The sequence below is a fragment of the Schistocerca cancellata genome, chromosome 1 (genome assembly GCF_023864275.1).
Source record: "Schistocerca cancellata isolate TAMUIC-IGC-003103 chromosome 1, iqSchCanc2.1, whole genome shotgun sequence".
Classification (NCBI taxonomy): Eukaryota; Metazoa; Arthropoda; class Insecta; order Orthoptera; family Acrididae; genus Schistocerca; species Schistocerca cancellata.
This window is the reverse complement of record NC_064626.1, coordinates 302,263,513-302,280,733: the sequence shown is the minus strand read 5'-3', so window position 1 is coordinate 302,280,733 and position 17,221 is coordinate 302,263,513. Positions and strand designations below refer to the sequence as shown.

General features: G+C 45.2%; 1 protein-coding gene across 3 annotated transcripts in view; it reads left to right on the top strand.

Annotated features, from left to right (window-relative positions):
- Nucleotides 1–17,221, top strand: part of LOC126172270 (diacylglycerol lipase-beta-like) — an 828,807-nt gene that overhangs the window by 40,492 nt on the left and 771,094 nt on the right. For 2 of the 3 annotated variants that reach the window (XM_049920868.1, XM_049920866.1), the window contains exon 1: nucleotides 7,767–7,893. The exons of the other annotated variant lie outside the window; for it this stretch is intronic. The gene's annotated coding sequence lies outside the window, so the exon portion shown is untranslated. Of the gene's footprint in view, nucleotides 1–7,766; nucleotides 7,894–17,221 lie in introns of those variants that run through there. 3 annotated transcript variants of the gene reach the window in all.

Sequence of the window (17,221 nt, the reverse complement as noted above, 5' to 3'; positions counted from 1 at the left end):
ACATTTTTTTGCAATTTTTTATTTATATATTCAAAAATATACAGTTTTTTGGAAAAAGGCTGTGTTAAATTATGCAGAAGGTACTGTGTAACATTTACTGAAAGTTTGAAACAAATATTTTTGGAAGATCCTTAGAAAACATGTAATTAGTATGAGAAAATAAAAGTTTTGGGAATCGAGCGACAAAGATTGGATTAACTTTTTAGTGCATTCCAGGTCCATAGGATGGATTATCTTCATCCTCTGCAAACTCCTCCTCCAGCTTCCTCTTGTCCATTGATCGATGGGAGGACATGTCCGGAAATGCATGGTTTCCGTGCTAGAGACCATTTATTCAGTCATACTTTGATACAGAGACTGCTGTCTAATACGTGCTGTACCGTGCAGGCACAGTTACAGTATGCATGGTTTCCTCCCACAGGGTGGTACTGTTCCTTAGACGTCATGCCATAGTAATTGGTAATGCTGTGTCCGCTTCACTTCTCTTGCTGACTCACCTTGTAGTGGTTCCGTATTCGAATCGAGACTTGGTGTTTGCTTACGGAATGGCAAGCGGCTACGGGAAACAATCGACAATCACACCAGCGATATATATTGAACCATCACAGGTTAGCCACAACACATACTTTATCTCACATCACTAAAATGTACCTGATGAACAAGGACGTTAATAGTAACACCATTTGACAGCAGTTTAACAGCGCCACAGTGGGTCACGCCCATGTAGAACACATTTCAAAAAAAATTTAAAAATAGTTGTAGTCTTCGGAATTGAATAAATTATATATCTATTAAAAGGTAATAGTCTGCAGATTCAGAAAACGCAAAAAAGTAAAAATTGAACTTTTCATGATTTTGAGGCTTTCCGGAGCCCCTTAAGTCCCATAGTGCTCAGAGCCATTTGAACCATTTTTGGGAGGGGAACAAACAGCGAGGTCATCGGTCCTATCGGATTAGGGAAGGATGGGGATGAAAGTCGGGCGTGCCCTTTCAAAGCAACAATTCCGGCATTTGCCTGAAGCTATTTAGAGAAATCAAGGAAAATCTGTATCAGGCTGGCCGGCCGTGGGTTTGAACCGTTGTCCTTCCGAAAGCGAATCCAGTGTGGTAACCGCTGCGCCACCTCGCTCGGTTGTCTGTCCGGAAGAATGAAAACGAGTGTACCTGGCCTCAGGTTCCCACGTAGTGCAATATCGGGCCTCCGTCACTTCCGAATGCCCCACAAAACTGCATAGTGCACGATTCGGCCAGCCAGCCTCGTTGAGATCCACAATGAGGCCGCTCCTCCAAACTAGGTCAGGTGCTGATAACGCAGTTTTACACGAGTACGAGACATCTCGGTGTTCACAAGTGATCACTGAACGTCTGACGCAATGCACGCCCTGTAATATGACTCTGTTCGTGCCCCTGATGTACCCTACCAGGCCTGCTAACAACATTAAACACGAAAATATTAATGCTCTCTGGTGTCACTAATTATTTACATATCCGCCGACGGCGTGTACTCTTACGAAGTTATCGACATCAGATCACATCTTCTGGGTATTGCAAGTTTTTTGTCAGACTGTGTAAGAGCATTCCCACATGAGGCAGAAATAATACGTAATCTGCAACTTTGGAAAGAGCTACAGTTTTCTAGTTTCAATGTTGAACTGTTTTTCGTCTATTACTGAATACATATTAGTTATTTGAACACGTTAACAAATATTTAAGCAAACAGTTTTTGTATTTTGCATAAAATAAGGCTTACTTACAAAGAATCTTGCTGCTTACATTGCTAACGAAGTTAGGTAAATCCAGATTACAAGTATTCGTCTTTAATACGGGAGGCATAGTTAATTCATTTTATAAGCTGTTAATAAGGTTTATATTTTTTCAAAATTTCTGATTTTCTGCCTTAGCAGTGGGCAACGTGCTAAAAAGATTTGCTGTTGTAACTGCGACCAGGACGGTCGCGGGGTAGCAATGACGGAAGGCGCGGCGGGACCCGCGGAGAGGCCCGCGAACAACAACACAACGGGAGAGGACGGACATGACCAACGAAGGACAGAACGAATACAACAAGATCGAACAACGGAGTCACAAGGAAACCTAACAAACACGTCCACTCGTACACAGAACAAGGAAGTAAGCTGTCTAGCGCGAAACGAGGTGTAAACCGACGTACGCGAGATTAGACTGGCTGGCTGACTTTTTTCTTTATTGAATTTCGATTCCCCCCGAAGGGGGCGGGCTGGCAGCAGCATAGTATGCCGCTCTTCAGCCTACAGACTTTGTTTTAAAAAGATGAAGAGAATAAATAATAAACACAGGCGATAAAACCGGAGACTTAAATAGTAACATGGCGAAATAATCGTGGAACTTAAAACATAGAACAAAGGGATGATGATGCTAATAAAATACATATGAAGCAGACAGGTAAAACAATAGACAGACAATTAAAAACACACGGCGACAGTCTGGTTTCTGTTCGCAAAAGACATAAAATTCACACCCAGCGACAGCATGGTTTCTGTTTACAACACTAGAAAGACGAACAACACTGAACCTTCACTGGAACACTGCACTAAAAAGTTGGCAAATGTGACATACCACAGCCGAAAGCAGGTGGGGGGAAACTGGACAGATGATGGGAAACGGGACAGATGACGGGAAAATAAAAAAAAGGGGGGAAAGGAGAGGAAAAGCGAAGGGGGGGGGGAGGAGCCAACGGAGGATGAGGACCCACACGAGGGGCTGGCTGAGGTTTTTTTCCCTTTATTGTTATTTTCAAACCCGTACAAACAGGCAGGCTGTTAGCAGCACGTTACGCCGCTCTTCAGCCATAGAGTAGATAAATAAGCAGCAGAAAGAATACACAGACGCGACATAACGGTGGGTAATAAAACAGTAGACACATAAAGACAAACACGGAGCCGTTCACACTCGACGATAATCCACACTACAAACTGTTGTCACGATGCACTAACACTGAAGATGGCGATGGCACAGGTGAACGATGGAGTGTGACGGTGAACACTGAACACTAAAACACGACGGCACACACGAGACACTGATGGCGATGATCTCCGGCGCGCGAATGTCCACTGAGCGAGCGTGTACGAGTCCGGGGACATGCCAAGAGAGGAAGAAGGGTGAGGTGGGGGTGAGGGGAGAACAAAGACGCCAATGGCTGAGGAGATGGGGGGAGGAGGAGAGGGACAGGGGAGGGGAAGCCCGGGGGAGGCGTGGGGAGAAATGGAGGAGGGAGGGAAGAGGGAGAGAAGGGTGAGAGGGTGCCCAAAGGAGTAAAAACAGGAAGAGGGAGGGAGGATCAAAGTTGGTAGGAGGGGTAGACGGAGGGGAGGAGGGCATCATCAGGGAGAGGGAGCTGGTGGAAGCCACCTTGGGAGAGGGTAAGGAGGGTGGAGAGATGGAGACCGGGTGGGACGTGGGAATACAGGTGCGGCAGCGGGCGGGGGCGGGAGAGGATGGGCGAGACAAGTGGGTGAGGAGGATCGAGTTTGCAGGATGTGTACAGGATCCATATCCTTTCCAGGAAAAGTAGGACATGGGGCAACGGAATGAGATCGTACAGGATCCGCGTGGGGGAGGGGAGACGGATGCGATCGGCGAGGTGGAGAGCATGGCATTCAAGGATTTGAAGGGATTTATAAAAGGTAGGGGGGGGGGCGGAGATCCAGGCCGGACGGGCGTAACAAAGGATAGGGCGGATGAGGGATTTATAGGTGTGGAGTATGGTGGAGGGGTCCAGACCCCACGTACAGCCGGAAAGGAGCTTGGGGAGACGGAGTCGGGAGCGTGCCTTGGCTTGGATTGTCCGGAGATGGGGGGTCCAGGAGAGTCGACGATCGAGGGTGACGCCAAGGTACTTAAGGGTGGGGGTGAGGGCGATAGGACGGCCATAGATGGTGAGATAGAAATCAAGGAGGCGGAAGGAAGGGGTGATTTTGCCTACAATGATCGCCTGGGTTTTGGAGGGACTGACCTTGAGCAACCACTGGTTGCACCAAGCGGTGAACCGGTCAAGATGGGATTGGAGAAGGTGTTGGGAGCGCTGCAGGGTGGGGGCAAGGGCAAGGAAGGCGGTGTCATCGGCAAACTGGAGAAGGTGGACGGGGGGTGACGGCGGCGGCATGTCCGCCGTATATAAAAGGTACAGAAGGGGAGAGTGGACGGAGCCTTGGGGCACACCGGCGGAGGGAAAAAAGGTTTAGGAATCCGTGAGATGGATGGTGACGGAGGAAGGACGGTGGGAGAGAAAGGAGCCGATCAGACGGACGTAGTTAATGGGAAGGGCGAAGGTTTGGAGCTCGAAGAGGAGACCGGAATGCCATACGCAGTCATAAGCACGTTCGAGGTCCAGGGATAGGAAGATTGCGGAGCGACGGGAATTAAGCTGTTCGGAAAGGAGATGAGTGAGGTGAAGGAGAAGGTCGTCGGAACAGAAGGACGGCCGAAAGCCACACTGGGTAACGGGAAGGAGGCGGTGCTGGCGGAGATGTTGGGGCTGGCTGAGCGTGAGGCAGGCCCTTAAGTACGCTATCGGGGGCGCCGCTATTGGCCGCTGGGACCACGTGTTTCACTGTGGCACCCCTATACTAAAAGCGGGCCAGGAGGCGCGCGCCGCCACAGCTTGCGGGGCGATTGTGCAGAGACCTCTATGGGTTTCGACGTCCATGACGTCTGGCGCGGATTCAAATTCCGCGGCGCGCGGTACCAGATTTGCACCAAAATAAACGCTTCATTTTGTACTCTGGACAAACATGCATGGTTGATAATGGAATTGTTTTCACGCATTGTAATTTGGGCGTGTATCTCACAAGATACATTAAGGAAAGGCAAACCTACGTTTCTAGCATTTGTAGACTTAGAGAAAGCTTTTGACAATGTTGACAAGAATACTCTCTTCCAAATTCTGAAGGTGGCAGGGGTAAAATACAGGGAGCGAAAAGCTATTTACAATTTGTACAGAAACCAGATGGCAGTTATAAGACTCGAGGGACATGAAAGGGAAGCAGTGGTTGGGAAGGGAGTGAGACAGGGTTGTAGCCTCTCCCCGATGTTATTCAATCTCTATATTGAGCAAGCAGTGAAGGAATCAAAAGAAAAATTCGGAGTAGGTATTAAAATCCATGGAGAATACATAAAAACTCTGAGGTTCGCCGATGACATTGTAATTCTTTCAGAGACAGCAAAGGACTTGGAAGAGCAGTTGAACGGAATGGATAGTGTCTTGAAGGGAGGATATAAGATGAACATCAACAAAAGCAAAACGCGGATAATGGAATGTAGTCGAATTAAGTCGGGTGACGCTGAGGGAATTACATTAGGAAATGAGACACTTAAAGTAGTAAAGGAGTTTTGCTATTTGGGGAGCAAAATAACTGATGATGGTCGAAGTAGAGAGGATATAAAATGTAGACTGGCAATGGGAAGGAAAGCGTTTCTGAAGAAGAGAAATTTGTTAACATCGAGTATAGATTTAAGTGTCAGGAAGTCGTTTCTGAAAGTATTTGTATGGAGTGTAGCCATGTATGGGAGTGAAACATGGACGATAATTAGTTTGGACAAGAAGAGAACAGAAGCTTTCGAAATACGGCGCTACAGAAGAATGCTGAAGATTAGATGGGTAGATCTCATAACTAATGATGAAGTATTGAATAGAACTGGGGAGAAGAGGAGTTTGTGGCACAACTTGACAAAAAGAAGGTACCGGTTAGTAGGACACGTTCTGAGGCATCAAGGGATCACAAATTTAGCATTGGAGGGCAGCGTGGAGGGTAAAAATCGTAGAGGGAGACCAAGAGATGAATACACTAAACAGATTCAGAAGGATGTAGGCTGCAGTACATATTGGGAGATGAAGAAGCTTGCACAGGATAGAGTAGCTTGGATAGCTGCATCAAACGAGTCTCTGGACTGAAGACCACAACAACAACAACATCTCACAATTCATTGTAAACTGACTGTATTTGTACTTAACTTGGCCTTTGCAAGACATTGGTCCAGAATGTCAAGGTGTTTATAAGACCATGATTGATTCTTGTATTCGTGCTTGCCGATATTGAATTTCATTGCTCAAAAGAATAAGGGGATGACTTTGGGCGTCTGTCATACTCCATTGAGCTTGTCCCACACATATTCGATGGGGTTTGGGTCGAGACTCACTGTTGGACATTCCATTGCTCCAACGTCCAGGCTTAGCAAGTCATTGCTGGAGTCGCCCGCCACATGGACCCTATCATTATTGTGAATGAGAAGGAATTCAGGGCCACCACCGGATGCATCAGCCACCACAAGGTCCAACGGGACGTGTTCGATGTACTGAGAGGCAGTGAGGCGACCACGGGTAACGATTAGATCCGTACGGCTGCTATACTGATGCCTGCCAAAACACGATCGCAGAACCTTGACCGATTCTGTCGATTTCCTGAACAACATTTGGAACGTACCCCTCGCGACGGCGTCTCCACACACGAACACGGCCATCACCTTGCGTCAGAGGAAACCTGCATTCGCCTGTGAATAACAAGATTCGGCAGTGACGAAGTTGCGAATTGCGCGGGAATGGTAGACCTGAAGGCGAGCAGCGAGATGTTGTGTCAAGTAGGATACTAGAACAGAACGTCTGGGTCGCAATATCGTTCTTCGTAATGCGTTCCTTGCAGTCTGGCTGACAACAGCGGCCGGCCGTAGTGACCGAGCGGTTCTAGGCGCTACAGTCTGGAATCGCGCGGCCGCTACGGTCGCAGGCTCGATCCTGCCTCCGGCATGGATGTGTGTGATGTTCTTAGGTTAGTTAGGTTTAAGTAGTTCTAAGTTCTAGGGGACCGATGACCGCAGCAGTTAAGTCCCATAGTGCTCAGAGCCATTTTTTTGACAACAGCGGCTCCAGTGGCCCCTCTGAGATCATCTTGTCGCGCTCTGGCGGTAGCCGTACGGCGCCGCAAGGAAGAAATGGCCAGATATCGGTCTTCACGTCTTGTGGTAACGCATTGGCGACCTTATCCGACTCACCTTGTGTGCTGACCTGTGTCGCTATATCGTGTCCACAACCTGTGGATGCCAGGTGGAGAGACACTGGTGTCAGCAGCAACACGACGAAAACTTAGTCCTTCGTTGATCAAACTATTCCAGCTAGCATTGCAGTAAAATGTCGCACTGCACGTGATTCGTTGAATGCAACTTCCACAAATGCCAACTGCCGTCTGTGTACCTCACTAGAGAACGATGGGGCACCGGTACTCATGTCCTTCTAAGATGTCGTATGATACTGTAATGCATAACTCAGCTGACAGATGGCGAATTCATTGAAGACGATCTCAAACTACACAGCTAGCGCCTATATCAAAGTACATGTAACACACCGGACGTTGATAAACGTGTTCCCCTAACTCTTTTTGAGCTGTATATTATATCATCTTCTTTGAACTCTCTCGAAGGGCTATTGAAGAAAAAGAAATAAATGTGTGTTAAAAATGTAGATACTGAACCGATAATTCGGAACTCTTAAAATTAATTGTAGGAATCGTGTGTTCTTACTCGAAGAAACGGTTTTTCATATTGACGTTCTTCGAGGTAAGTTTCTGATACGTTTGCAGAGACTGCTTCGGAAGACAGTACAGCGATACCGCGTAACGAATCGTACTCTGCTCTCATCCACAGCCCACAACCATGCGGCCTGTCAGTTCCGCCACGGGCCGCAAGAGCGCTCTGCTGCGCTGCCCACTGGCGCAGGCGTGCCGTTGCTACTTGTCAGAGCGCGGCAGTACACGCGCTGCGCTCGAACACAGGGGGCGGGTTCCGTGTGTGCGCTTGCTGTGGGTTGTGTTCTGTGATCAGCAGTCTCGTCGCTTCACCACCAGCATCGTTCCCACCTGAACTGTCAAGGTAAGAAAGAATGCACCTCTGCAGCACGGGTCGGCTCGACTTTCTCAACTGTCACCACTCCTTTCGCTTATTTCCGGTGTGTCGACTCGTCACCCACCTGCGATTCGTGTTCTAACAACCCTACCACAACATGGGTCAAAATTTTAATAACGATTGTGGTGTTGCTCACGCTGCTAACTACTGCATTATCGGGCAACAAGTCATATTATGTGGCAGATGTCATTAGAGCACAGTTAATAGTCATTTCATGTAATAATGAAAAAACAAGGCACTCATCTTTTTGTGTTTCCCACGCAGGTCTCGTCGTAAAATCATGGCTCAGTCGTTGAAAATCTAGGTGGTTATGATTCCAAGCTCTGACGCAAAGAGGCCTAGGTTTTATTCTGCTATATTCAAAAGTTTTGTAGATGCGCTTCACAAACCATTCTTGGAGATTACACTTTTGCTGGACAATGGGGATGTAAAAAAAGTAATCAGCATTCCGAACTTGTTACACTTCCTTTTAATTGCTTTTATTGCAATATCACGTGACACACAAACATCACTTCACAATACAAAACATACTTGAAAACATCTTCATCACAGTCACTGTTAAAGTTCACATTTTATAAGCTGACTACGTTATGCGTCTTCCCAAAATGACGTCCATGACTTGACTTTCTCAAGGTCCGACTCTCTAACAAGTTAACAACTAACTAACAATCGCTTACGCGCCCAAAAATCAGAGTTACAAGTACGTCAAAGATCATAGTGACAAAAAAAAAGAATACACATAAGAATAATATCATTGCAATATTAACATATCGATGTATCACAAATGAAATCAAATCTGAATGTTGTCTCAGAAATATGTCAACTACTTTGCAGAAACACAGTAGAATATTACTGGTATCGAGAGGTTCAGATGAGGTACCATAATGGTTACGTAATTCAAGTACCATTCGGGGAATGATTGCTCTTGGGATTCTGCCATTCCGTAAGACAGCCAGCAGATTAGCGACCTTTTCTGCGATAAAATGATCGTAAGGCATTATGGCCGGACAGAAGACACAATTTCCATATAGTATAATCGATGTTAGTAGTAGACAGTTTTATTTTATACAGTTTTTGTCACCTAGGTCCTCAATTTTTTTTAGTGCATGTTGGTTCAGTCATCCTCAGAATATTGCTTCTATCGAAACCTTTTGTATGAAACATGTACTTGTGCCATCTTCACACATGCACACCACTCTGTAATAGCCACAAACAAAGGACAGATTTTGTTAATTTATTCAGCACACAATATATAAAAAAGATGTCATAACACAACTATGCGTTTTTTCGAACTTCTGATATTTTATTTTGAGTAAAATAATTTTGGGTTTTGGGTCGCCTGTTTGTAAACTACTAAAGCAATGAATTGCCGACGTTTCAAACGACTAGCTGCGGTCCTCTTCAGAGTGGTTGACTGTACCGCTCTGAAGAGGACCACAGCAATTCAGCAGAAACGTCAGCAATTAGTTGCTTTAGTAGTTTGAACCACGCAGTGAAGGACCGCAGCAAGTCGGTTGAAACGTCGGCAGTTAGCTGCTTTAGTAGTTTACAGTGACGCGGCCCAATACCCAAAACTACTTCATTCAAAATCCCACCGGCCGTGGAAGCCAACGAACTTATATTGATAGCTTACGCTATTTTTAGCAGAAATAGTTGGGCATACAACGTTCTAGCAGAGCGAGAAAGTTTACTTTTCTGCTAACTCTTTATCAGAGAGCCTTAATGACGATTGTTGTTTTCATTGTTGCAAAATCGTCCATCAGTAGCGTGTTACTCAAGAAGGGAATATATGTGGAGACTGTGGCACAAACAGACGGAAGTCTGTCCCATTTTCAGCATTAATGATTAATCAAAACCACTTCATCTGTATTATTACACGCTTATTGTGTTACGACCAGTTTCGTACGTGAAAATCTTCAGGTTGCCGAGTTGTGCTGAAATCATAAGATAAATGGTGTGGCAACCTGAAGATGTTCAACGAATGACACAATAAAATATTTTATTAATTATTAACTTTGTCAGCTGTGACGCTCGATATAATCAGGATTATTGCTTGTAAATGATGAGTAGGAGTGTTGACTTACTTCGCCAAAGACAGTAGCCGAGCAGAAGTAAAGCTGAAAACTAAAGATAAACATTGTGGCTACCTCAGTATCCAGGGAGCGTTGCGACATAGCATCTCATCCTTGACCTTCCTCGATAGCCTTCCTTCCGTAGCTTCCAATGCCTGCGAATGCACGACAGTTCCTACTGAAAGACTGTGGCGGTGCCTGTGACGCTACTTCCGTAAACAGTTACTGCTGCGTCCCTAATGGTATCCCTATTTATGGAACGTTAGGTCGTTATAGCCATGTGTATATGACTCTCTGACAGGCGCTTGTAAAGTAATTAATTTGTGATTTTCACTCACTGAGGTATTCCACACAAACGTATGTGGAATGTCCGTGTAAGTTTGTCTTGTTCATTCTGACCGTTGTTGAATACTACGACTGTGGTGTAAATAGATGTTACGGGCGGAAGCAGCAAACAATCACGCCTTAGTCTCTCGAAATACAAGGTGGGGCAAAAAAAAAGTGGTCCCGAACAGAGTTTCAGGGTATAAAGAAACATAGCGAAGGAAAGGAAATACGGTACTAATCTATAGTAGATGTTGAAAGTGACCACCATTCATTTCTTCGCACTCTTGACTCCTGGTCATGAAGTTGCTGAAGGTGGAACGAAACTGGACTACTGGGATTGCTGCAGTCTCATCCGAAACGTTCTGCTGCAGTTGTTGAAGACTATGAGGGTTATTGCGATACACCTTAGACTTGAAGGCTCCCCACACAAAGTAATCGCACACTTATAGATCAGGTGACCTGGGTGACCAGCTAAGCCGCGACCAGACTGATCTCTGCCAATAACTCTTGTCAGGCGTGGAGATTGTGTAAACATGCTCCCAGGATCGGCCGGCTGTAAGGGTAGTTGCTCCATCCTGTTGGGTGTCAGGGGTGTGGTTATATGCATATATTCACATCCACTCGTCCGGGCCACTTTTATTTTCCCCATCCTGTATTCATTCTCTCATGATGAAGCTACAGCAGGTTCATCAGATGACTCCACTTGCAGGATCAACTCTCATCCGAACCCGAAGGTTGTGTCAAGCTTTTGGGCGACGCGTATCATAGCCGGAGTGATAAGACAGCACGAAGCAATCAACGGGCACATCATTTCACGCGAACTTGTGCATTCTTCGATGCCAACGCAACTTTGACTACGATGTACACGTAACTCGCGAAATGTTAGCGTAACGTCACCATCCGATGATAGGCCAGCAGTCGCTTGGAAATTGTCTACAACCTCACTGAACTCTGCAAAATGCTGTGAAGTGCACGGTGAAGATTTCTACACGTTTCATTCGTGTGTGCCTAGTCGTCTATGCGAGAGGGATAGAGTGCGTAGGGGGCTGTGGTATATTCCTAGATTTCTCACTTATTACTGGGTCTTGAAACCTTGTGTCTCATGAAAGAACATACATTTCAAGACAATAAGTCGATTCGAGTTGCTGTTTTATGCGTGGACCGTCCTGTAATGATTTTGTACTCACGGCGGGAATTCTAACTCTGCCGGCCGCTGTGGCCGAGTGGTTCTAGGCGCTTCAGTCTGCAACCGCGCGACTGCTACGGTCACAGGTTCGAATCCTGCCTCGGGCTCGGATGTGTGTGATGTCCTTAGGTTAGTTACGTTTAAGTAGTTCTACGTTCTAGGGGACTGATGACCTCAGATGCTCAGAGCCATTTGAACCAATTGTGATTCTTTTGATGGAGTGGTGCATCTGTCACGCCACTAATCTTGAATTCTGGAAAGACAGTGCTCAAATTCATATCCGAATTAAACTTTCTCACTTCCTTTAAAGGACTAAGTTTGATTCCTTGCTTCATTCTGGTCCAGTATTAACTCAGACTTCATCTCTAACCATCCTTTATTTTTACCGGAGTGCACACTGGGTTGATTATATGCGTTAAGTTTGTGTCCGACGGCGACTAGAAGCAGGAGGCGCACGTTTCTCGGACAACGCTTGCCAGCAGAGCACGTAGAGTATATCGTGTTTCATCTCGTCATTTGCTCTTCTACAAATTCCACAGGAACTCTCAGACGATGCAGTGAGACTAGCACCTCCAGGATAATGAATACAGAGATAGCCTGAGTCAACGACTACCTCGGCATAGTGGTACAACCATTCCGTGCCGATGCCGAGTTGTAAAGAAAGATTTGTTAAGGTCTTTATAAAAATATTAATAAACACTGCGGATAATCACGAGAGCACTCAGGGCCTTATCATCTTCCTGCCTCACCTTCCTAACAATCATGGAGCCCCCTGGAATTGGGTGCTCACACTTAGCTACAATAGCAAACAGAAACATCATAGACACCTAGAACTCCCTATACACCAAGACCTAGCAGCCACAGGTAAAATTGAATCCAGCTCACCTCTACGGAAAGTCGGTGAAGAACTGCAAGACATCGATTCAAGACAGCTTGGAAAGAACAACGGGCTGTAAGTGGACATAAGAATCGATATTTGGTGGACGAGCCCAGCAAAGAGGTCGATGGATTCAACCTCCCGAGAAAACCGTTGACAACTTTGAACCGCGTCAGGACTTGTTGGTAGGTGTAAGCACTTAACGAACAAATGGGACGAATCGGACAGTCCTAAATGTGAATGCGGGGAAATCCAATCAATGGACCATTTACTTTTGTGTCAAGTGCGTGACTAAGAGGGTGATCTGACGAACGTACACAGACTCTCCGACTTAGCCACAGAGTGACTCAAGAATATTTGTAACGTTGTGTAGTGTTATAAGAACGTATATAAAGAATATTGTAAATCAGTATAGAGCTATCAGAATATTTTCGTTAATACATTACGCGATGAATACCTTTGTAGGTGCCGAACGAATATATGAATAAATCTGTCCTAGAAACTGAATTCCCTTGTTCATTTCTAGGTCGTGTCACCTGACTCACACGGGACGCTATGTGTGGCTGCGCCGGCAGCTGTCATTATTTACACCGCGTGGATAAGTGGCTCACTCCCTCCTGCTAGATCACTACCAACAACAGCTGGTGGCGTGGGACAAGGAACTACCGACTAGAACTGAGCAGGTGCGGTAGATACTATCCGGATTAGCAAAAACATTTTCTAAGCTCATCAACGGGCATCTTAACATTTTTAATAGTTTGACACAGCAATCGAAGACACGTGCACTTCATTGACATACTAATTGTTTAAGTTGCGATTGCGAGCTACATACCTACTTTGTTTACGTCTCTCTCTCTCTCTCTCTCTCTCTCTCTCTCTCTCTTCTTGTTGCTGGGCATTTTTTGCAAGTTATACTACATCTTTCTTCTTTACCTCGCTGTTCCGCAGCAATAAAAGCACTATGCTTCACATAAATCTTCTTCCGCGCTTCGCGTTATTTCCGAATGCCTCGGTCTTTAGTGGCCTGTTCGGAGCATCAAACGGTTTTTCTGTTAGACTCAATGAACAAGCTTTCGTTTCTACTCCGTCTCGCATCAGTCACAGATATGTTTCTCGTGGGTGTGGAACCTGTCAGAAAGTATAACATAAAAACGTAAAACATTTGAATAAAATATTTACGGCCCTGATCAATTGTCAGGAGATTGTCTAAATAGGTGATTACAATGCATAAGAACAGCTAATATTTACAGAATTAACGTGCTGTCAGGATGAAACATTGTTATGCACTATTAATAAATTTATCATACATAAAATACCTAATCTTGACTGTTGTGACCAAGTGCTGTCAAAACTGAAATCTGACAGACATTTTTACTTAAGCTGGCTCTTATAAGCCAGCACATGTCATTAGTACGGTCTAATGTTGCCAAGTTGACTTCATGTTAAACAGGTTGTTTCATGAACAGCTTCGACAGTAACTCGCTGTTATCCTCCGATTCTCAGATCTATTATTTGCAGCTAGAATAACGTTAGTGTAGTAATCTGCACGATCCTACAACAATTATTATTCAGATAATGAGGTTCCTTGCGTATAACTGGTACTACACTAAAGTTATTCCATCCGTACGTTGTAGATCTGAGAATCTGAAGATGACAGCTAGTTACTGTCCAATCAGTGATGGAAAACTATTTCACATCAACCGATCTTGGCTCCTAATTTCATAAATCACATGTTTGTTCTACATATCTGCCCAGTGTCATCTTGTTGCATGTAGCTGCCCAGTGTCATCTTGTTGCATGTAGCGTGCCCATGCCTTAAATCTGCTGTCCATTCATTCTCTGCCTTAGGCCTTGTATCTTTCTTGTTTCTCCCGTTACAGACTTGTTTTATGCATTTACTGTACGCAGGATGTTTTGTAATTTTCACTGACGTTTCTGAAATCGGTTCAGATAGCTTGAAGTAGCACCGAGTCTCACTAGTATATAAAGCGCTACTTTCATTCAATTTTCTCATTCTATGAACGCAGATCTATCTATATGGATTTACGCCTTGTATGGAGACCTTTCACAGACGTCATTGCCGCTATCTTAGTATTGCTTTCTTTAATACCTACGTATTTCACCATGTTTACAGCACGTTTGGCTTACATCAGTTGCACTACTGCTCATGTCTGCCCCATTAAACCAAGTATATAAATACTTCAAGAAAATTATCAGATACACAGTTAACATTCTTAACCAGTATAGTTGGTTGCCACAAATGAGAAAGCTGTCAGACGCGTGTGCTTCTTTTTCTCTGGCGTTTCGAATAGGGTAAACTGGTTAGGCTTTCGTTCATAACATCATGGTCTATGGCAAAACTAGAAAAGAAGAGAATCGAAGCGTTTGATGTGCGGTACCGTAGAAGTATGTAGCAAATTAGATGGACTGATAATACATGAGGACGTTCTCCGCACAGTAGGCGAGGAGAGGAATATGTGGGAGATATCGAGGGAGCTGGGAGGGAGAGAAGTACAGGGGAAGACAGAGACTGGAACACGCCCAGGACACTGGGCGTAAGTAGTACTCTGGAATGAGGAGGTTTGCCAGGAGAGGAATTCGTGGCGTGGCGCATCAATCCACTCAGATGAGAGATGACGAAAAAGAAGAACGTCACACTAGTTTAGAAGTTGAAAGGCAGCGTGATGCGAGAAACAGCGGTATAACGGTGCCTGATGCAGAAGCTTTAAGATAGTGTCAAACTCTTACTTGAGCAACATTTCTAAATCTAAATACTGATAGCATAAAAAGCGAGAATAACTTTGCGGACGCGGGTGCTCTTTCATCGTAAATTTTGGACGCAGCGCTTCGAACAGAAACTATACCTTCGTATACGTGTAATTTAGAGATATCCACTGAGTTGACTTGTATCAGGTTAGTGAAAATAAACATAAACTGGAAGAACATCAACAATAGCCTCTGTTGATTCCGTTGTGTTTGCTCAAAGAAAAATTGAAACATTATATGATTCCACTAAAACGGTATATGTGAAGATATTGCAAATACACATCTCACACACACATTTTTCCTCTTGCTGTGTCAATCCGATTAACACAATTAACGTTAATAGGTAGCTTATGACAGAATACATTAGTGAAACTCGTCCCTTACCTCATTAATTACATTATTAAATACGTCGCTCCGCGATAAGGGCACTGAAATCTAATGCCATAAGGAAAGCTACCCGCTCTGGACAGGACACCATTGCAGATAACCTGGAACTTGTTAGTACCTTCATGCTTGGCGAAATAACATTTTTATTGCTTTCTGACTGTGAATGTGATTTTCTAGAGGCGAGACTGTATTTCATTACTACCGGAAGGAAAAAAAAAATCCGTTGCCATTTATAGTACTGGCTTTAAGCAGTCTTGTTACCTCGCATTTGTCACATTGGTACTGGACAAGGCCGCTCAGTGCAGCGTCAGATTCGTAGACACTGATGCACGAAATCTGCAGCACAAAAGAAAATGTTTACTTTCATCTACCCCATGCTGAAGCAACAACTTCATTAATATGGGAATTAGTCGACCACAGTGTTGTTGCGCGTGGGAGTGGTGGCGCTTTGGTAAGTTTATCGTGATCAGGGTTGATAATAAATGGACAAATTACCTGACAGTATTGACCGTAAGATGCGCTTTCCTTAGTCAGCGCCGTACTTGTTTACTGCAACAACACCGCGTGCTTCCGGTAATGGCCAAGTGCAATAATATCGTGGTTGAGTTGTACTTTGTGGTAATACGTCGATGATTAGTCGTTGAAGTAAGCTTTCCACATTTTTTACACGTATTGAGACAATATCGTGCGGTACTTACAGGTCACAAAGGGGCTACGCTACGGCTATATAAATTTGGATTTTTTGTTTCTAATAACAACTCACGAATTTCTAAACTTAATGAAACAGTTAAACTTCTACTGCTGCTGCTACTACTACCTACTCCAACGATTTTGCTCCACATAAGGGGAGTTTCCATTCCAACGTCGGGGAGGTGGGCGCTGCTATATTCGCTACGTTCTGCGTAGCATAGACGAGTCCTAAATACCTTTCTTAAAGCACTCTACACTGATGACCCAAAACATTATGCCACTACCTGGCACCAGACTGCCGGTGGTGGCGTTGCGGGCACGTGACGCTGTAAGTAGCGGAGACGAATGGGGAATCATTCTAGCGACGATACCGGCCGCAAAGGTGGAAATCAACTGACGTAAGCGACTTTGACGGAGGGCACATAGTTGTGGCCAGGGACCTGTGAACGAGCGTCTTGGTATCGGCAAAGCTGATCGGATGTTCACTTGCTACAGTCATGAGCATTTGTCTGAAGCTGTTGAACGAGTCTGAAACTATGAGTGGGCGACAAAGTGTCGTATGTACACGCCTCATCACAGAACGTGGAGGTCGGAGGCTAGCCCGTTCTGTAAAATAGGCGGCAATCTGTGGTAGACTGGCACATGCGTAAGTATTTCAGAGCACAGCGTTCAGCGCACATTGTTGAACATGGGGGCTCCACTTCAGCAGACCCCTCCGTGTTCCGTTGTTGACCTAACGACACTGTCAGCTATGACTGCTGTGAGAGGCGAACGGCTACTCGAAACGTGCACTGCGCCACTGGCGAAAGGCGATGGGGGCGCTATTATGCTATTGGGAACATTCAGCTGGGCTTCTGTAGGAACTGTGGTACCAATTGAGGGCGCCGTGACAGCTGTTGACTGCGTGAACACTATAGCGAACCATCTGCATGCCTTCATGCTCGATGACCTCCACGACAGCGACGGCATCGTCACGCCGGATAACTGTCT